Raw genomic sequence first — 22,324 nt, forward strand, 5'->3', positions numbered from 1 at the left:
CTGCGTATTGCCCAAGCTACCTGTTCATCTTCATCTGTAGACCATCTGTCTCTCTGTCTATAGACCCATCTATCTGTCTGTAGGCCTATCTCTGTCTACACTATCTGTTCTACATCTACTTGTTTGTCTATAGACCAATTTGCCTGTTGGTCTGTTTGTAGCCCAAGCTGCCTGTTTATCTTCATCTGTAGACAGCCTGCCTATAGAACGAGTATCTGTCTATAGACCAATTTGCCTGCTAGTCTGTGTGTAGCCCAAGCTGCCTGTTTATCTTCATCAGTAGACTTGTCTGTCTGTCTGTCTATAGACCCGTATGTCTGTCTAGTTGTAACCCGGTTATTCTGTCCGTAGACCCATCTGTCTGTTAGTCTCTATCTGTACACTCCGCTGTCTGTCTGTAGACCTTTCTGTCAATCCGTCTGTCTGTCTGTAGACCTGTCTGGCTAATCAGGCAGAAGAACATGGCGTATCACCTGAATATCTGACGCGTGTTTACAACAGAAGATGCTAGGCTAACAGTGTTTACAAACATGGTCATTCATTTCTTTAAATATGAGCTCAGAACTCTAATTCATCAAAGTTTATTAACAGTACTGTTCAGTAAAACAGCCCAGACCTTTAAGTTAAAACAGGAACAGTCAGTCAGAATGGCATTTATTTATTTATTTATTTAGTCATTTATTTAGACTAAATGATATGTATGAACAAAAACTTGAGGCTACAATCCACTGGAGAGCTGAACCATTGACCGTAAAGAGGATATGAGATGTACAGTCTATTGCAAAAGTTTGGACACCCCAGGTCAAATTACGTGTGCTCTTGCTTTTCTGTAGCACTGTAAAGAAGTTCACACATCCTCTGCACAGACACACTTCTGCACACTACACACAGCATAATTACTGTTTAGTAGCTTAATTAAACATATTGCAAAAACAAATGAATAAAATGTGTGTGAAAAAGTAATGGCACATTAAATATTTTCTGTTAAAAAAATAAATAGACATGCTCTAAAATATGCAGAATAAGACAAATAAGACAAACATGGTTTATTGTGATTAATGGCACTAATTGTGTTCTGACAGCTCTAATTGCAACAACCATATCACAGTGTGTTTTCTACCCCCTGCAATATGCCTGATGAGGGGGATTTGTTTGTGTGTGTCTCAGAAAACGAAATCCTAGTTGTGTTCTGCTGGCAGTGTGTTGTCATGTTCCCGTGCTCTGCCGCTCTGTGTTGTTGCAAGCTTCAGTGAGGAAACATAAACTGTGAGTGAAAGCTGAAGCATCTGTGCTGTTCTTCAGACAGTGAGTCAGCAGTCCCCCCCTACCCTCTTCCCCCACGCTGTACACACACTCTCTCAGAGGCCTTCAGCCTTCCGTCACACTCCCCGCAGCCATATGCCTGAGCTGAGCCACTGAACTCATCCCAGCTGCGCACCCATGAAGCCAAGTTAGTGGTTCTTAGTCCCAATCCAGTCCCACGTTCACTCCCACTTCTGCATTTTCTGTATTTTACTCACCTCGTCAGATCATTATGAAGACCTCCATGCTGAGAGTTCAGCATTCCCAGCATCTGCTACACCTCGCACCTTCATCCTGATGTACCAGTACTTACACAAACTCCATCTGAGGTTGAAGATCCTACAACTCAGACCTTCACAGAAGCTCTTCTTTCACTCCGAAGCTGTACTGCTACACTGAAACTCAAACTGATCTTGATGTAATATAATAATCAGTTCACTCATGCATAACAAATGACCAGAGGCGGATGGGTCTTTGTTCCTCCCAAGGTTCCTTGCTCCAGGCTCTTTTTCTGGCCATCTTTGGCTTGCTCACTTGGGGTTAGGCTACAGGTTCTACAGCATTTAGCTATTTTATTTTATTAGTCTTTATTAGTCTCATTTCTGTACCATAAGGTTGTAAAAAGTAAGGCCGTGTATTGGCAGGAACCTGGGGATCTGTATCACGACACACAGGCTGCAGTATTGTAAGCAAGGTGATACATTTTTTAATGCAAATTGTCATAGTATAAAAACAGCCCACCATATGCCTAAAATCTGGGGAAAGGGGTTGACTTTTTATCCAATCAGAAGAGTGGGATCTGATGATGAGTGCAACACGTCTAGCAGTTGGGGGTTAAATGCAACACAACATGCAGCACTGTCTCCCACCAATCTTTACATGTAAACGAAAGTGTTTTTGAGAATCGATACAGTATTTCAAAACATCATGATACTGCGGTTTATCGATACTTTCATACACTCCTGGTAACAGAACCTCTACAAATAAATGTTAACTTGTTATCTGGTTAAGCTATGCTCCGTTCAACCAGTACTGGGGTCAGGAAGCTCTGGGCTAAATAATGAATGATTAATAATATGCCAAGAGGCTGGACTTACATTTATATTTACAGCATTTAGCAGACGCTCAGAGTCGCCCAGAGCGACTTACAAGGTTACTGGTATTACAGCAGTGGGCCAATGTAGTGTTAGGAGTCTTGCCCAAGGACTCTTATTGGTGTAGTGCAGCATAGTCACCCACACCGGGAATTGAACCCCAGTCTCCCACATGCTGTGGTAGCTCACTGGCCAATAGTGGTGTTATCTGTTGTGCCACACCAACCACCTCACTTGAGCTCTTGAGCTGGACTGAACTGAGCAGCCAGAGTTTTGAGTTGTCACTGACTTTGTTGTTTGCTTTTATTTGAGTGAGGCTGTTATGGCACGTTTTCCCCCCCAGGTCTGCAGATTTTAGCCACAAACGGCTGAAAAGGTTGGTCTAGGCATTTTTTCTAACCACCTTGTAACAGCTCCAGCTCCACTAAAGAGATTCTTTTTGAATGATAGTAATGTGTCAGCTTGGTTCACTTTAGGTAATAAACAGTGCTTGGGCAATGCATAAAGCTACATCACATCTGTCTGCTTGTTTGTCTGCTTCGCTATCTATTTATCTACCTGTCTACCTGAAATGATCTGTAATTTGGGTCAAATTACAGGTTTTGTTGATTTTCTTAGTGAGGGGAAAAACTATCGGTTGTTTTTTCTTCCACCTGTTTTTGCCAGGGGCTGGTGTAGCGTAGTGGGTAACAACACCTCCAGTCCCCCTGGCAGACTAGGGTTTAATTTTCTGTCTAGACAAGCACACCACTACACAACAACAAGAGTCCTTGGATAAGACCCCTAATTCTACATTCTACTACCTGTGTAGCATGACTCAAATGTAAGTAACTCCTCATAAGGGCATCATCCACATGCCATTAATGTAAATGCTAAATGAACATATTTATATCATTTATATCATAAATGTTATGGTCAAAGGTTTTGTATAAAGTCCATATGTTTAATATTTTACAGTGGAAGAGAGTTGGACAAGCTATAGTCTATTCAGCTTGCTAACAGAACATCATTCTGAGAGGACAGCAACACTATCCGCTAACACGTAATATAATAACGGATAATAACGTACGCTATAATATCCCAGAGCTGTAAACCAGCCAATAAAAGCAGAGCTTAGCATGTTTCATTTTGAGGCAAAATGACGGGCTGTAAGTAGGCTGAGCATCTGAGCATTTATACATCAGAGACGGGCTTAAATACTCCATAAGTGCATTTATGGCATCTTTAAATCATACTGCCACAATAAAACATTGCTTAAATACCTATTGCATTCAAATTCCACTGTAGTGTTTCTTGTAATGGATTTGTTTACTTGTTGTCACTTAGTGAAACACAATGGCGCTATGTGTTTCTGTTCAGTGCTCTGAATATATGCATCTGTGTTTGGGCTCAACCGGACGCTTGAGTGTGGCCTAAGCCTGAAGTTTGTGGAATATGTGTGAGCTCAGTTAGCCAGTGTTTAGGTGAGGTTACTGGAGCGAACGGTCGGCCACCAGCTCTGTCCGAATAATTCACTGAAACATCCTTTCATAGGTCTTGCCTGATCTGCTAGCCCTGCCAGGATTTTAGTAGGAAGCAGCTAAGATTCAACTACAACAGCTCAGGTTAGGTCTTTTTTTAGTCTTGCCGGGCAATTCTGTGTTTATGAGTTGCTGTTGGAGGGGGAAAAAAAACACATGAAAAACCATGAAGGCGTTGCCATGGTGATCGCAGCTGGCGAAAATTGGTTTTGATCAAAGGAGAACTTTGGCAGTCTTTTATTTCTTCAAGGTGGAAAGAAGCAGGATGATGCAAGAACTCTAGGCCTTTGAGTTCGTATTGGGTTCATAATAGTGAGAGCGGATTTATCCAGTTCAGTTCCATTTTCTAACGTTTCATTGGTATTTTGGGGTATTACCCATTTGGGCAGGCCCCAGTGTATGAACCGGCCCACCTCAATACACATTTTCCTTATTAACCCAGTTGCTTTTGGGTTGCTGTTGTGTCATTATCCATCTATGCTGTATCCTATCAATTTTGCAGTATTTGAATCTCAGCAGAAGGTGTAGCTAGTTTCCGAAATCACCCTGCTACTACTTCATCAGCAGTCACAACCCAAGAAAACACCAGTGATCCAGTTCCATTGGTAGCCATACATGCCCATGACATGACAGTGCCACCACCGTGTTTGACAGATGATGAGCCCTTTCTTTCCTTCTTCATACCCAAACTTGTGTTTGTTGTGTTTGATGTTGTGAACAGTTTTCTCTTTATTGTGGACAAGGAAAGAAACGAGCCTGGTGCTTCAGTGTTGAATACATGTAGATCAGTGAAGGAATCCTTCCTTCACAAGCCTATTAAATGTTGCTTGTCTGGAACAAATTCACTGGTCTCTTGTAAGGCAATACAAATGTGAGGGGTGTTTAATAGATTCACTCGTTTTCAAATACAAAGAAAAGACTTCAACAAGATGATTCCTCTCCACAAAAAAAAAAAAGCTCTCGACTTGAAATGACCAGAAATGTGTTGTATATTATTGAATGCAGCGCCGCTTTAGATGATTTGCGTAGCACTGTGCTGGAAGTACTCTGTGTAAGCCAGCTCAGTCAGTTCTTCAGACGTTGCATTTTTATGGAATATTAAAAACCTCCCAAATGATCCTCGTTCAGCTCAGGCTGCATTGTTGTAAGCCCCCTCGGCCCGCTTTCTTTTTTGCTTGTATGCTTTTAACCAAAAAAAAAAAAAAAAAAAAAAAAGCTGTTCCACAAGTGTTCTGTTTTTCATGGCCTACGGTTCAGAAAATAAAAGAAAAAGCAAGGTCTGTTTGCTTAAGATAAATTCTTCAAGGAATTGTAGGAAGAAAAGGATGTGAATGCGTGCACACACACACACACACACGCGCAAACCTTCCTAAAAGTGTGTTTCCTGACCTCAAAACGCTTCAAATTGCAAACCTTTCCCAAAAAAATCATTGTTCCATTGCAGATCGCTCTCAGCCTGTCTCAGGTAAATAATAGAATGGACCCAGGTCACTGGAGGAGCTGTATTACACTTAATTATTCCTCACGTGCAAAATGAAATGCACAGTTCAGGGCTCCTGAGTGGCGCATTTGTCTAAGCGTCAGCTCTGTTGTAGGAAGGCCTGAGTGGGTATGATGGCTTTTCCTGTCCCCATCACTCTGTGCGATTGCTGTTGCCATGGGTGATGAAACACAATGTGGTGAGACTTCATGTGATTCGAAGGAAGCTAGCCTTTACCCTGCAAGGGCTGGCAGCATTGTGTAAAGGGGGCCTATTTGTGCGTGGCCTATGGAGGAACTTGACCGTGACTAAGCCCCTGTCCACATGTACCGTAATATATTTTAAAACGTTCTTAAAAATGGGTTTTGTCTGTTTTTGCCTCCCTTCTGCATGAACACACCATTTTCGGCACTGAGAAAGTGGAGATTTTTGAAATTGTGAAAAGATGGTCGCCCCATGCACAGCTAGCATGCTCCTGCTAGCAACTATGTCTGTGTGTGGATGGAAATATTAAAAAACGTAGAGAGAAAAATGTGCACAGAGCATGTGGACAGAGCGTGATTATAACAATAAATAAAATAAAAATAATAAATAAATAAATAAATAAAAATATATTCCAATTTATGATATTTTTTTTTTGTAGCCTTCCAAAATCCATTCACTTCAACAGCCACCTTCAGCCTGATGCATCACGATGCATTCCTGCAGCCCATTCCCTTGCTCACTTTCAGTCAGCTGCGCCGGATAGCCACGTGAGCTCCGTGCAAGGATTTGTGGGAATGTGGCAGATCAGCCTGGAACATGCCTGCCCCATCCACTTTCATCCCTTCCTTATCTCTCCATCTCTCGCTGTGTCCTCTGCTCCATCACTCCGCTCATCCCTCGCTCAGGCCCGCAGGATTAAGCCGGATTTAAGTACATGCCGCATGAAGAGGCTCCTTCAAGCCCGAGTGGCGTGGAGCGCAGCTAAGTTACAGAGGTCACGTCACGACTCCCTGCCCCGGCTGGTCTCCGTTCAGTTCAGATCTGCCCGACCGCTTCTACTGCTTCTGGCACATGGGATTGCACTGTTGAAATGAAGCCAGGAGCTAATGCTGTTAGTCCATTTTTACCGAGCAGTCAATTCCGAAGGCTCTGAGGAGAATATTAAAACGAAAAGTGACTAAGCACTCGAGAGGAACCTAATGGTGGCAGTGAACGAAATCATTTTAGCACCTTTGCAACTGCTGTGCGACGTTAAAGGCCCCACGTTCAGCTCAGGGTGCCTAATGTTGACTTTTCAATTCTGTATGTGGAACCTGCTAGATGCCCATGATTAGCTAGCATTGCTCTGAATCCACAGGAAAAGTCACCTTTTCCATCCAGTCAAGGCCAGTCCAGTGGTTTTCTGGCAGGAGATGGCTGTGTTATCATTGGAAAGTGAGCTGTTCCAGGTATAGGCTACAGTGTTCTTAGCCAGCTGGAGGGCAATGAATTAATCCCTACATTTGTAATAATACATAATCTTTGCATATTGGTTGATACCAGACCTCACCTTATGGGAGAGCCTTAAGCATTAATTTATATAATATAAATGAAATAAATAAAAATGAACACCTAGATAAAAATGTACAAATGGTCATTTGTCATTTATTTATAACCCTAGTCTCACACCACCAAATAAAAGTAAAAGAATTGGTTCCATGGATTGGCCTGATTATCCGATACCTGATCCAGCTAATTTTGTTAACATCAGGACTGATACCTAATCCTAATATCGGATCAGTGCATAAAAGTGTAGAACCTTGCACATATAAAGCCCAGATCCATTAAGAGTCTTTATTTTGAAAGGAATTAATGCTAATTAATATTATCCTGATTGTGTTCATGGATTAACAGAATAGAGTTCTGATCAGATCTGATGTACACTGGCTGTCAAATCGACTGATTTGTTGTGTACATGATGTTTAGCAACTGTCCAAATTTTTTAGAGGGGTTATTCCCTTCTTATTTAAATGAAGACCCCCCACTGACTTGATATGGCAAGCAAGACCAGTTCAGCATGCCACACAGCTCACAAAGCGATGAAGTAGGTTGGGGAGGACGTTTATGTGATCTCATGGACCAAACAAAGACTTGATTTACATAGTATTGTCAAGTTGTGGGAGTGTGGAGATGGAAGATCCCAACCACTGTAGATGGTGTGTGGATAGCCCCTCACTGAGCGGACCTTTTTTTTTTTTAAACTATTAGCATGTGGCGCTAACAGAAAGCAGTGGACATTTCAGAAAAAAAAACATGTTTCTTTGAAATGCCTTATCTTGGATGATCTCCGACTCCCCTACACTTGACCTGAATCCAGCCTTTAGCTCATCTTGGCCAGTTGTTTACTACTAATCTTCGCAACTTCACATCCTGTGCTGTGGTTGGATTTCCGCTTGTGCAGATAGCACTGGTATGCTCTTACCAGTATCAGGGAGACCACAGCGCAAAAGCGGGATCCTAGAATGCCAACGTATCTTCACGGTCATGTCAAACGCTTGTAACTGCATGTGCTTTTCTTTGGGGGCTTCTTTTTATTTCATTTGAAAACACCAGGTACCATAGAATGAGTATATTGAGTATTTGAAACTGTTCTGATGAATGAATAGTAAGCATGTGACTTTTATTGAGGTGACAATCGCCCAGATGTAGATTAACAACCCTGTTTACACTGATGAGCCATAACATTAGCACCACATGACTAATAATATAATAACACATGACCCTTGTACCGCCACAACAGATCTGACCGTTCGAGGCATGAACTCCACAAGACCTCTTAAGGCGTCCTGTGGTATCTGGCACCAAGATGTTACCAACTGATTCTTTAAGTCTTGTAAGTTGTAAGATCCATGAATCTCTTTGATAAGCCTTGGGAGCCCATGACCCTGGGAGTTGAAGATGAGGTGAGGTGGTAATCACCCAAACATCCTGACCTCAGTAACTTCCCTAATGCTGAATCCTCACAGCAGTGCTCCCGAATCAAGTAGAAAGCCTTACTCCCTGGAGACAGTTACTCCAACAAATTACTCCAGCAGCATAAACTCTTTTTTTAATAGCCTTTATTTCAGAAGACGCAATGAACAAGCAAGTGTCCTAATACTTTTGTCCACTTAGTGTCTATGTAGACTGGTACAGAACTGCTTTTGAAGGAGGACACAACAGTGTTTAAGGTTCACGGGTTGCCGCTTCCGTGTACCGAACCCTCATTATTCAGCTATACCAGAACAAGCCTGATTTTTAACTCATAGACTCAACAGAAATGGTCCAGAATTACTTAAAAAAAAAAAAGTTTAGTTCCACATGTGAATCTTAGCAGTCTGTTCTGAGAATGTCCCAAAATGCACTTTGTACTGTAGGTGACTTTTTATGGGCATGAAACCCTGTAGGTGTCTGTGGATCGGAGCCTGTTCCACCACTGGAGCTCAACAGCTGCTTTCCGGCCTTGCTTTGGTTGGCCTGAAACTTGGGACAGGACAGAGCCAAGCGAGGATACAGTTAAAGGACTGCAGTGGAAATGTTAATTGCAGGCAGCATTTGCACTGATTTTCTCAGTGATGTTGTTTAGGTTTAGCATTATTTATATGTAAAGCATGCTTCCCGCGAAGAGATAACCGCGTGTGTGTGTGTGTGTGTGTGTGTGTGTGTGTGTGTGTGTGTGTGCTGGGGGGATTTTCTTATCTGTGGTGAAGCTTTAGATCAGTGACAACTTCCCACCCAACCCCCTGAATCCCTAGACATACACACACAGATGTAAACATACATGGTGAAACTGACCAGAGCAGCTGCAAACAGTACCTTAGCTAATGTCCTGTGTTTGGCATTGTGTGTGTGTGTGTGTGTGTGTGTGTGTGTGTGTGTGTGTGTGTCTGCATTTTTTCCTCTCTCTGACATTATCACTAGGCTCTTGATAGGTAGTATCAGCTCGTTGCAGCTGGACATGCATACTGTGTATGGAAGAGAGAGGGAAAGTGTGTGAGAAGTGAGAAGTGAGAGTGAGAGTGAAAGTGTGTGTGTGTGTGTGTGTGCATACTTTCATTCTTGAGTGCTGACGTGAGCATACTTGGATGTATTAGTGCGTGGATAAACCTGATGCATGTGCAACTGATCATGCTCTGGGAGAAGGAATTTTGACATGTACTCATAAACGGAAGTGTGTGTGTGTGTGTGTGTGTGTGTGTGTGTGTGTGAGTGGTTTTAGTTAAGCCATTTAAAATCTCTCTCAGTTGGGGGCTCATGTGGCCTGAGCCTGGTTGCACAGAGACTGCAGACTTAATCTGCCAAAAGCCTAGAATTGGGTCAGCCACTGGTGTGTGTGTGTAAGAGAGTGTGTTACAGTGTAAATGGAATATTGATGAAGCTTTAAATCATAATTGAAAGCTCTTCAGAGAGTGTGAAAGCTGGCTTATTCAATCGGAAACCAATATCTTAATTAATGAAGGAATGCTTTCCTGTTCATTACGCTTCAGAGATGAAAGAGATGATCTTGTGATATAAAAGGGTGATTAAGAAACAATAACAGTGCTGTTTTAAATGGCTAACTTCTGATATTGTTGTTTTTTATTTTTTTATTTTTTGTCTTGATTTTTACAGCTTGTCAAAGCTAGCCCTACTTTCCCCACCACCATTGCAGCTCCTGCTGATTAGCAGAGCGAGCCGTTGGGAGTTGATTTTGTCCTAAAAAGACTGAAGGGGAGACACTGAGAGCTCAGCTTATCGTTCTGTTTGAGCCTTGATGAGCACAATTATAACTGACCCCCCCCCCCCCCCCCTCCTCCTCCTCCTCAACACTCACACACTGCAGAGTGTACTGACACTACAAGTAGTGCTGGTCAGTGTGCACTCTTTGTCCAAATATTTGTGGACACCCTTTCTAATGAATGTATTCTGCTACTTTAAGTTGCGTCCATTGCTGACAGTGATTTGCACAGCTTGTCTAGTCACTGTACAGGCAAACACAACCATACTCACCATTTATGTTTGACCCAGATGGAATTTGGCTTTCATTTTTATCCCATTTGTGCAGTCAACACACACTCACACACATACACACTTGTGAGCAATGCACGCAGTGACCGCGAGTACACGTGCCCGGAGTGGTGGGCAGCCATTGCTGCAGCGCCCTGTGAGCAGAGAGAGTGAAGGGCCTTGTTGAACTGAATTCAAGTAGACAGTTTTTATTGCATTTCAGACTCTGCAGTTCTCTGGGGCTGGCAGCCACGGTTGACTGGGACATCTCTGGGGATCAAACCGGCGATCTTCCAAAGATAGGGGGCGACACCACCTGGGACTTTATTGCTGCTTTGTTAAAGGTGTTACAAAGGGTTCTTTGAGTGATGCCATAGAAGAACAATTTTTGTAAAAGAGATGCATGTTTAAAGAACCTCTCGAAGCTCATTGTAAAGGACACCTGTTTAAAGGTTCTTTATACTCACAGCTTATTTAAAAAAATGTTCTTCTATGGCATCACTGAAAAAACAGGGACATTACACCCTTATTGACATTTACCCATATTTTATCCAGTCTCTGTCAGTTACAATGCAGGTCTTTGATTTGTAGTGCTGGTCGATGTGCACTCTTTGTCCAAATATTTGTGGACACCCTTTCTAATGAATGTATTCAGCTACTTTAAGTTGCGTTCATTGCTGACAAAGATTTTCACATGCGTTCACACACACACACAGCTTGTCTAGTCACTGTAGAGACAAACACAACCATACTCACCATTTATGTTTGACCCAGATAGAATTTGGATTTCATTTTTATGCCATTTGTGCAGTCAACACACACTCACACACATACACACTTGGGTTAGCAAACACAGGCTTTGACCGGGAGCACACATGCCCGGAGTGGTGGGCAGCCACTGAAAGAACAGAGACATTACAGGACATACTGACATTTACCCTTATTTTATCCAGGCCCTGACAGTTGCAATGTAATGTCTTTGATTTAAAAATCACATATTACTAAATAAATCATACGTCTTCCTAATTTAGAAACATGGCAGGGTAATCTTAACTGACTATTTAGGATTCCCTGTTAGGTAAAATTAATGGACATGTGATTTTAAGTGACGAAAACATGGAAAATGAAAAATGTTCTACTTCTGTCATGTTTGGAAAATATTGATTGATATTCAGTACTGGTTGAGTTGTAGTAGCTGTATCAGTATTTCCCCCTCAGGCTTTGAATTTCACAGTTGAAGGTTTCCAGTTTTATACCTCTGTTGTAGATCAGTTCTTTGTGAGGTCTAAGAATCTGAAAGTGAAGAGTGTAGATCTTTATTATAGCCAGTGTGCTGTAGAGTGAGCTGGTAAATGGTGCTCAGAGAATGCCTCAGATTGTTTTTTCTGATGTCAGAAATGTTGATCTGTCGTTCTGTGCTGAATGAGTTCACATCCGTGGGTTAATGTCGCACAAACAATTTGCGACCATTATCACTAGCCTGAAAAATTGATCTCAACAGTGGCCTGAATTCTCAATAGGCATTCTTTCATAATGCACCACAGCTCAAAATTGCTCTACATGGCACATATCCAACAATGTGGTCCAGTTTTAAAGATAGAAAGCATTTCATTGACTAGCAGCCATTAGAACTGCCCATGTAAGTGATATGGAAGTGAGTGGACGTCCCTATTCAGGAAGTAAAAGCGCAGTAAACTGATGCTCCATTAGTGAAGGCCTCAACCTAACAAACTAGTAAGTCTAAACCTACGCCAAGCCAAAAGCCTTGCAGGATGAGCAGTCCCATGACTTGCTGAGCAGTTGTGTAGACTTTTGAGGAACATGTTTAAAGGCCTTGTTGCTTTTGTTGATCTGAGTGCAAGCCAGATGAGGAAAGACGGCTCTATTTAATGTATGGTGGGTCATTTCCATTAAGAGTAGCTAGAGAATTGTTCCTTAATCAATACTCTATTGATGACATTTGCAATATTCACAATGAAGCACTGATTGTGTTTATTATGTGTTCAGAGCAGCCTGATATTCTTTGGGTTTTTGGAGGAATTGAGGCGTTCGATTAGATTGGGATGTTCGGGTATGCTTTGTTTTCTAGCTTCTAGTCATCTCTGCCCCTGCCAGCCAACCAGAACACAGCAGATAGCTAAGAGATAAGCTAGTTAGCAGGCTGTGCATCACCAAATCCAACTGGAGAAGACCCTTGTTTTAGAGTAATGTGTAATTATGAGCATTGATAATATTTTGCATAGTTTTGCAGGTAGAGGAAGTACTGAGAAGTACTCTAGGACGTTCTGGGAATAAACAGCAGCCAGACATGTTACACCGGGCCGTGAGACGAGGACATAAATTCCAGAATGAGACAGCGAGACTGAGCAGATTACAGCCTCACAAATGGAGGAAAAATCTATTTTAAGTAAAAGAATTTCATGCTTTTTTTTTTTTTTTGCTCACACCTGCTACGTTAGCCACCCAGAAGTGTCTTGAAGCCCTTTGTTAAAAATCACATTACAGAACACAGCGTTATTAAAAAAAACTGAACTTTAAAAAGTTAAACACTGTAATTGAGATGCATTATAGACACTTAAAAAAAGTTTTTGCTACATCCACGAATGAGAGTTCTGAATTTTCAGTGAAATGTGCTGCTGTTCTGTTCATGAATCTGAATCTAAATCATTAATATTTCTGTATACGGTTCTTTTTTTTTTTTTTTTTTTTTTTTTGGACTGTTGGAAATGCTATGAGCTCACTGCAGTCTGCAAATTACATTGCAAACAGGGATCATCGGGGTCAAAGCACACTGCGCAGTTCTGAAACCTGAACACTGTTACATGTATGAGTTCCTTTAGGGGTTGTACAGTTTGAAACCATAGAGGAACCGCTTATGGAGCTTTGAGGAATCTTCAAGAACCCTTTTTCTTCTAAAACCTTTTCTTGAAGGTTCCTCAAAGCCCCTTTATAAGGTTTCTCCACAGTTTCAAACTGAAGGACCTCCAAAAAGAAACTTGATGTCTTGTCATGTTTAACAGTATAGAACACAAATGATAGGCAGATGTTTTAGATTGGCCTTGATTCTGCGGTAATTATCTCTGGCTTTTGGTTTAGTTTAGGTGTCAGAATGTACCAGGATGTTTTTATTGTTCAAAACTTTCACTGGTGGAACAGTTTGGGAACCATTACACCCCAGTGCAGTAATTACACAGCATTTTGCTTAAAAATACAGGTCACTCATTAATATCAAGAGTTCACTAATGTGTTTTTTAAAATATGAAGGTACACTGTGGTGGTATATTTTCACACAGTCTTTCTAAATGCACCTTTTCACTAATTAGCTCAATTTGGGAATAGTCTGGGTATTTTTTTATACTACATTAATTCTCACAATCTAAAATACTGATTTTTCTGTTTCTTAACCAACAGACCAACAAGTTGAGAAGATCTGGTGGAGGTTCAAGGTTGTAGAAAGTGAGTGAAAAGAAATAGCAGAGGGTGAAAGGAAGGAACAAAGAGGAATGACCTTTGCGAATGCCAGATTGTCTAGCGGACAATGAATTACACTGTCTGTATTGATCAGACCAGCACTCTGCAATCTGCCCGATCGCTAACACGCAAACATCCAGCTCCCTCAGCTTTTGGTTTGTCCTGCTGGTAGACAGACGTGCTTTATCTTCTAGAAGTTGTTAGATTGAAGTTGAGCCAAGCAGTATTCAGCCACCATTTAGCAAATGCATTTAATTGGCCTAATAATCCCTGCAGAGCGCGAGCCCGCTTATCATTTCATTAAAGGTAATGTTGATGATGATCCATTTCCTGCTGAATCTCCTCAGCTCCATTAGCTCACCCCAGCCTTTTTAATCACAGCCTTTATAAATATCCAAAGTGAACCAGGTTTGTTTGATTTCATCATGTTCTTACATAGATTGGCAGGCAGTGCATTTTCTGTGTGGTGTAGCCTAGGAGACCTTTTAAGCACCTTTCTTCATCTGAACCCTAGCAAGAAGGCAGAGTTTCTTTGTGCAGTAATACGTGATTCAGTAATTCACTTTAGGCTTTAGGAACAAAACACCAAGACTGAATAAGGGAGGGAAAATTCCTGCTCAGCTTGAGAGGTCTCAGAGCCAAGTTGTAAGCCATGCTGTAGGGATCTCGCCAGCATTGGAAACATCCCAGCCACAATGTAGGGTCACTCTGTCAACGGGCGGTTAGAGCTCTGGGCTATTGATGACAGGGTTATGGGTTCGATACCCAGGCTCGGTTGTGGGTTCGATACCCAGGCTCGGCAAGCTGCCCACCTCTCTGGGTGTGTGTGTGTGTGTGCTCACTGCCCCTAGTGTCTGTTTGTGTGTGTGTGTGTTCACTACCACAGATAAAAATGGGTATTGCACATCTTTAAAGTACATCTAAGAGTCAGTACGGCGTCCAGCCTGGGAAACCTCATAGCTGTAATAGAGAAACACTCCATGGGAAGCTTCAGAGCCATGTAGAGAAGTCACCTCCGATCAAATGATATAAAACAAATGGTACGAAAACAAATCTAACTAAATGAGACTGAGGGAAATCGGCAGCTATCATACTTGCACCGTAAACATTCCCGGGATCACAGGAGTCATCCTTTAAAAGTCGTGGAAAAGGGGACCAAGAATGTCCCGTAAAAGTCCCGCGACATGTTTTCCTAAAAGAGTGGGAACCCTGCAATTCCTGTGTGAATAATCCATCTGGAATAAATGTTTTCTGGGATGCTTTAAATTGGATTGATTTCCAGAATAAGTTTGTACTGTTTGTTATTGTACTGGATGATCCAGCCAAACTGCATGAGTTGTGTTTTCACTGAGTGCAGGGTGTGCGAGCGCTGTGGATGAGTCAGATTTTCCAAAAGGCCCATAAATAAATTGTGGCTGAATCTGTTTCGTGTTTCCAAATTTGGGAATCTTGTTATAGCACACATTGACGCCAGAAACAACATAAATGCACATAAACTGTATGTTGCTACGTTTAGTCCAGGGCCTCAAATGAACAAGCTTCTCAGTTTGGGAAGCCAACGCTGCCGCACGTCTCCAAAAACGGCACATTCCTGTTTCTTAACTCTTATCTGCTCAGATATCAGAAAATTCTCTCATCTTCTTCCATTACATTCAGCATTCTGTGATGAGCACAAACAGCTCTGCTTGTTAACTCTGCACACCACACGCTGGGAAATTTATTACAATAGGCCTCAGCCACGGAATGCAGTTTATAGTCGAGCTGTTTATGTCTGTTTCACCTGCCTGGGCAAACCTTGCTTAATCTGTTTTGCTGTGTTGACAGAAGACATTCATGAATTTCTGTTTTGCCATCATTAACATAAAAAAGAGGAAGGAATGGTATTGTGCTTCAGGACTGTGGGGGTCACGCTTGTCTCTAATTCAGCAAAAATACTTGTATAAACTTAGGACTTAGGTGTGTGTGTGTCTGTGGTATTCATTGCGATGTGTGTAAAGAGAAACATTTAGTCATTTTAAGTAAACATTGCATGTTGGAACATATTTGCCGTCCCAGGTATTAAATAAACATGCAGTGTTTAGTATACTGGAATTAAGGCGTGTTGGCTTGTCTGTGCTTTCTAATGAGAATTTCCAAAAGTAAAAAAAAAAGTCTACATTTCAAATGAAGAACATTCAGAGACCACCCTGCAAAATTCAGAGACCGCCTTTATTTATTTTTGTAGTAGTTAAAGAAAGTAAAAGTTCCCTGCACTGAGGAAGGGGGGGGGCGTAAATAAATAACAATAAATAAAATAATAATAAATGAATAAAACAGCATATGTCTGAGGAAAGCTTGCTACTAGACTTTGGAGCATTGCAATCAGTGACACGACCATTAGTAATATCTTTACTGTGGATACAATGCTTTTATCTATCTTCTAAAAGTATATGGACGTGTATGTAGTGTATCCCTTTGGAGGATTCTTTGTTCAGTATGCTTTGTTTCCCCCCTTCAATGCCAGTATTAAGCCAATAACCTTTAATTGTCATGCCATGGTATACCTACCAACGGTATATACTACTGCAACCCTGCATAGAACCGATCATCTACTGAATACCCCAAACTCGCACATCTTATACACACTTGTAATACACACACAGTGGGATGGTCATAACTGTTTCTTTGCTCAGCATTATCTATCATTTAGCACACCTCCCTCCTGCTCCTCAACAGACATAGCATAATTATGGTGTGGAGAGATCACTTGGTTATTACATGGTTTTGTAGATCTAAATGACAATGTGATGAAAAAACCTAATCAAGTAAAAGCAGTGTTCAATGTCTGTGAACTGAGCAAAGTCCAAAACACACAGTAGTATTAGTAGCATCAAGTAATTGAGTACAATTACTCAAGTACTATTTACAACCCCGAAACAGTACGAACAGTAGAAAGTACGAGGAGTGTTTGAATAAGTGAGTGAGGTTATTGATGTGTTTGGTAAAAGCATGCATTTATACGAACACTGATCCAATCAAACATCTGATGGTTCGGTTGGACTTGAGCCATTGTATGGATTTGTTCCACCAGCAGCTCACATGATTAACTTTACTGAAGGATTGATTAGATACTAGGTGCTGGGTGGTAGCAGTAAATACTGGGCTTTTGCAACTGGTTATTAAGTCATTACTGCTCTGATAAATAGCTGAATGATCTTTTTCTTTTTTTCTTTTGTGTATTATGCATGTATTTTGATGTAAATATAAACAGTTAACGTTTTTTTAAGCTATATGTACACTGCTACTCATAGTCCCATTAATATTGCCCCATAGCAATACCTGTGTGATTCTGCTACTGCAGACCTGTTCTCAACAAAGCAGACACTAGAAGCTAAGAACTCTGGCAGAATTAGTTTACCTCAAGCTACTGATGTCACATCCATTCAACAGAGGGGAGAATATGTGTATGTGTATGTGTATGTGTATGTGTGTGTGTGTGTGTGTGTGTGTGTGTGTGTGTGTGTGTGTGTGTGTGTGTGTGTGTGTGTTAGGCCTCTTTAGATGTGCTGTCTGTTGTAGATCTTGTCACAAGTTGCCAGCTAGAGAAAAACTCAGACTGCCGTCAGTGCTTTTGCTGACACAACTCGCTCAGGAAATCTGCATCTTGCAGCGTAGGCAGTGTGCGTCTGTGTGTGAGTGAATGTGTATGTGCGTGAGCGCGGAAAGACAGAGGTCGAGTTTACCGCGACAGCCGGCTCGTCTGATGACAGGAGAGAGATTTGTCTGTTTATTTGCCTTTCTTTCGTAAACGGCAGTGCTGTCTTTCTGTACAGCTTTTAGAATGGAAAACGCCTCAGCCTGACAGTCGGGAGAAGAGACATGCCAACAAAAAGTAGTGCCACTAGGTATGCTGAAAGAACCTTATTTGGAGTGAAATGCTGTGGAGCAAGAAGCGATTTGACATGCATCACATAGAGATGGAAAAATCGATCGGCTATGTATCGCCATCTGATGATTTTCAGCCAAAAGAAGCGATCAGCCACTGATCAAAGCTTGTGCGTGGTTGCAGAAACATTTGCCAGTCAGCCGTTTTTTCTGTCCGCATCTGTCAAAAACTATCGTGTCTTGTGAAGGAAGCAGAGTAAAGACGTAACACCACGTACCGCGTTCACACTCAGTCCAGTACAGTGAGTATCAGAGCGCACCAGAGCTGGTGAACACAGCTAACCACACAGACCAGCAAACGGTGCAGTCCACATTTAACCACGACCAGAAATACAGCAGCAACAGTCGGAAAGGAATCGCATACAAAGTGCTGGAGGTTTTAGTGGTAGATAAGCAGCCCTTTCCGGTTGTGTTTGCACTTATGCTGCTTGCCATCAGCAGCCGGAGCCCAAGAGAGCACAATTAGCCTTGCTTTCTCAGGGGTTGGTAGAGGAGTCCCACCCCTTCCTGCCCACATCACTTTGTGATGTGATGTTGGTCAGCACAGGCATCTGTTAGCTGTTATATCAGAGCTGGGGAGACTTGCTTACTTTCAGCAGTGCTGCATTAGCTGCAGTTCATAAAAAGCTGGCTTTACATGTGAAGGCCGAGAAGACGTGCTAGTCTTCTCCCTGCTAGTGTTGGGGGCATTGCTAGTGACGGGGGGGTGGTAGTTCACATGAACAGGGATAGTGTGATTGGCTGTCCAAATTGGGTAGAAAATGGGGTAAAATGACAAATTATATATATTAAAAAATAAATTTTTGCATCCAGTTTCAATTTTAAGGGGCTAAAAATTCTGTATGTAATAGTATTTGAACTTACTTATAATAATAATAATAATAATAATAATAACTTTTTACTGAAACTATGTTTTTCTGATATGATAATCAGTTCTCCATGGTCCCAGTTCTTAAACTCAAATAAATAGCACAAACTACAGATGGCATATCGATCATAGTGTATTGATTGATATTAATATTGGGCCAGTATCCTCTGAAAATGTTGGATCAGATATCAGAAGTAAAAAAGAATGAATCCAGATCTGCAACAAATGTAGCCTGAATCAGCACATGCTTACACTGCGATGCCAAATTCCCAGCTTTCTATGTTTCTCTCCCTGTGCTATAATGGACAGTTAGGGTCAGTGTTGGTGCCTCTATTCCATCATCAACCAGATCCTCTATGTTGGCATCTGTAAAACATAGCTGGTCTATGTTCCAGAGCCAGGCAATTAGTAATTGGTAATTAGGCACGCATTTAGGTCAATTTTCTACCACTTTTCTTCATTTGATGAGTAACGTTATGTCTGACAGGTGGCTAATAACTCCTCAGCAGCATGAAATGTGCATGACACGTGATGCAACTCATCTAACGCATGCTTAACATGACATCTGCGTGTCTTCACTGAAAGGAAGAAAAAATAAATTCACACAGATGTTCCAACAGACGAGAGTGTGGAGGCATCAACATGCACTATACAGACACACGGATTGGGCACACTTCTGAAATCGAGGGGATTAAAGGGTTTCTCCTGCTTTTGTTGGAGTAACTGTCTCTCTACTAGATTTTGGAGCAGCATTGCTGTGAGGATTTGATTGAATTCAGCAACAGGAACATTAGTGAGGTCAGGATGTTGAATGATCAACACCTCACTTTATCCCTAACCCCCCAACTCATCTCAGAAGTAATGACTCCCGTCATTCCAGAGAACACAGTTCTTCCACGGCTCCACAGCTCAATGCTGGGGGGCTTTATACCCCTCTAGCCCATGCCTGGCATTGGGCACGGTACCAATAAGTTCCTGTTTAACAGAATAGGTCTCTCTGGAGCAGATAAAGGTCGAACTACACGAGATCTGCGTCAGCAATGGACGCAACTTATAGTAGCTGAATGCTTTCATTAGAAGCTAGAGGGTCACTGGTTCAATCCCCTGTACTGGCAGGACGTGGGGACACGGGATTAAAGGAACCGTCCTTTGTCCTCCTTTTACGGCTGAGGTGCCCCTCCAGGGTACAGAGGTGGCTGCTAGCCGGTCTGGGTGCGTGATCTTACTGCCAGTTTTACAAGTGTGTGTTTGTGTTCACTGCCACAGATGGGTTAAATGCGGAGTGTCGCTAATTCTTGTCTTTATACTTCGTACCCAGGTATCGAACCCAAAACCCTGTGATTAATAACCCAGTGCTCTAACTACTGAGAAGATTTTGCCCATCAGGTTCAGTATCAGCTGATATTCAAGGTTCTTATTTCAGTACAATAAACAGTGGTGTTGTGCTCATTCTAGCTGAAACAAAATATTAATTATTATAGATATTGTAGCACTGTGGGCGGAGTTACTCAATTCTTTGCATTTTAAGTTACGGTTTATTATTACAGCAGTTTTATTTATTTATTTATTTGCCTTTTTTGTTTGTTTTTAGATTGCTTTTCTCATGCTAAAGTTGAGGAAAGGATGTATTTACATGCTTTTTTAATACTTTTTGTTAAATTCACAAGTTCTATCTCTGGGAATCTCATGTTGGGTTTGGCTTGCATGTTTAAATCCCAGCAAAGCAGTGGCCAGAAAAGTGGGGAATTATCAACATTTTATCATTGATGTTTGGGGAGGATGTCAATATCGGTCGGTATGATGTGCCTAATGATGTCGGTCTGTCCCTACTGCTCATCCATACTCATAACAGTGGGACTGTGCATGTGTGTAAGAGCAAGAGACATACAGTGGAACGAAGACAACTGAGCACTAGAACTTGGCTATATGTGGTTTAACAGAATCTGTGACTTCTAATGTGTGTGTGTGTGTGTGTGTGTGTGTGTGTGTGTGTGTGTGTGTGTGTGTGTGTGTGTGTATGTGTGTGTATGTGTGTGTGTGTGTGTGTGTGTGTGTGTATGTGTGTGTATGTGTGTGTATGTGTGTGTATGTGTGTGTGTGTGTGTGTGTGTGTGTGTCTTAATGGCTTATTACTCGCAAGGCTTTGAGGTTCCGGGCTGTTTGGCTGAAGTGAGGGCGCTCTATCACACAACTGCCACAGCAGCTTAATCGCTTTCTTAAAACCCCCATTTCAATTTCTTCTTCTCTCTCTGTCTGCCATGCTTCAGTACACACTTACACACACACACACACACACACACACACACACACACACACACACACACACACACACACACACACAGAGTGAATTCCATCAGACGTGCAAGGGTGTGGAGAAACTGATAGCTCTCTCTTAACAGACTTCCTAAAATTCCAGTCATAACTAAGCAGAAGTTAAGACGAGTGTGAGGCAGACAGACAGGAGATGGAAGGATGGAGAGGTACTCAGAGGTCAGTGGTTGATCAGATTCTTCAATCACTGCAGTTGACCATTGTGCACTTTATATGTATGCAATTATTCAGAGCATTGTACTTTTCTGAATCATGTCACACCGGTAGGAGAATGTAGTGTTGAGTATTTCGCCCAAGGACTCTCATTAGTGTGGTGTGGTGTGATTGCCTGGCTGGGAAATCGAGCCCTAGTCTACTACAAGGAAGGCAGTGTTGTTGCCCGCTAGGCTCCACCAACCAGTAAATCTGTAATGATTCTTCAGGAAGCAGTTCAGTGCCTCTTGCGTTCACCTTGCTTTCATTTGGTTTGATTATTCGGGTTCAGGTTCTGGATTACCCTGTTAGAAATGCACAGAATGCACAGATCTGACTGGAGGAGCTTTTTTACATAGCTGTGCCGTGCAGACAGTTGGAGATGAATATCAGCACTGCGGCCAAATGCTGGTGGTGTTTGATTGTTTGGGTATTGGAGAGGAAAAAGGATGAATCCAATCCAGTCATGTATCCAATCTAGCCTAAAATTGAACACACTCGCATCATGTGACCGTGCTAGCTGTGTGTTTGTTCCTTGTGGGCTGTGGGTTTGAGTGTGCTGGCCTACTTTCAGGTTCTCCTAAGTGTTTCCTAAGTTCTTCAACTAAAAACTGTGTACTTTTTAAAATGTAGTAGTTTGTAGATTAGGAACACACCTTACGGCCATTCAGCGTAGCAATGCAACAGAATTCAGCCTCCACAGTTAACCCATCCGTGGCAGTGAACACTGTAAGAACACACACCTGGAGGGTTGTGGGGAGCCACCTCAGTACCCCAGTGTGGGTTAGGTGCCTTGCTCGTGGCACCCTTAGCTGTGAATGCTGCTACTCCTTCACTTCCACTATCCCCACTTCCTGCCAGTCCAGGGGATCGAACCTGCGGCCTTCTGCTTCCAGGCCTGCTTCCCTAACCTTTGGGCAAAGACTGTTCTCTGAAGGAGAACTGCAGGAGAATTTGGCATTAGTATTGGCTGATACTGAAGGTTTCAGTTTCTGGTATCAGAGAAGAAAAGGTAGCATCATGCTATTTCCGTAGACCAGGGATGAGGAACCGAGAGCAGAACCATTTACTGGTTCCTCTGCTCGAACTCACCTACTCTCCTTAATAAAGCCTTCCTGAGCCCCCCCACCCACCCCACCCACCGGCCTATAGA

At 42.1% G+C, this 22,324-nt stretch overlaps 1 protein-coding gene across 3 annotated transcripts in view; it reads left to right on the forward strand.

Annotated features, from left to right (window-relative positions):
- galnt1 (UDP-N-acetyl-alpha-D-galactosamine:polypeptide N-acetylgalactosaminyltransferase 1) overlaps positions 1–22,324 on the forward strand; it is a 155,251-nt gene that overhangs the window by 21,308 nt on the left and 111,619 nt on the right. The window contains exon 1 of one of the 3 annotated variants that reach the window (XM_072692115.1): positions 13,773–13,841. The exons of the other annotated variants lie outside the window; for them this stretch is intronic. The gene's annotated coding sequence lies outside the window, so the exon portion shown is untranslated. Of the gene's footprint in view, positions 1–13,772; positions 13,842–22,324 lie in introns of those variants that run through there. 3 annotated transcript variants of the gene reach the window in all.

Source organism: Salminus brasiliensis, chromosome 1 (genome assembly GCF_030463535.1).
Source record: "Salminus brasiliensis chromosome 1, fSalBra1.hap2, whole genome shotgun sequence".
Classification (NCBI taxonomy): domain Eukaryota; kingdom Metazoa; phylum Chordata; class Actinopteri; order Characiformes; family Bryconidae; genus Salminus; species Salminus brasiliensis.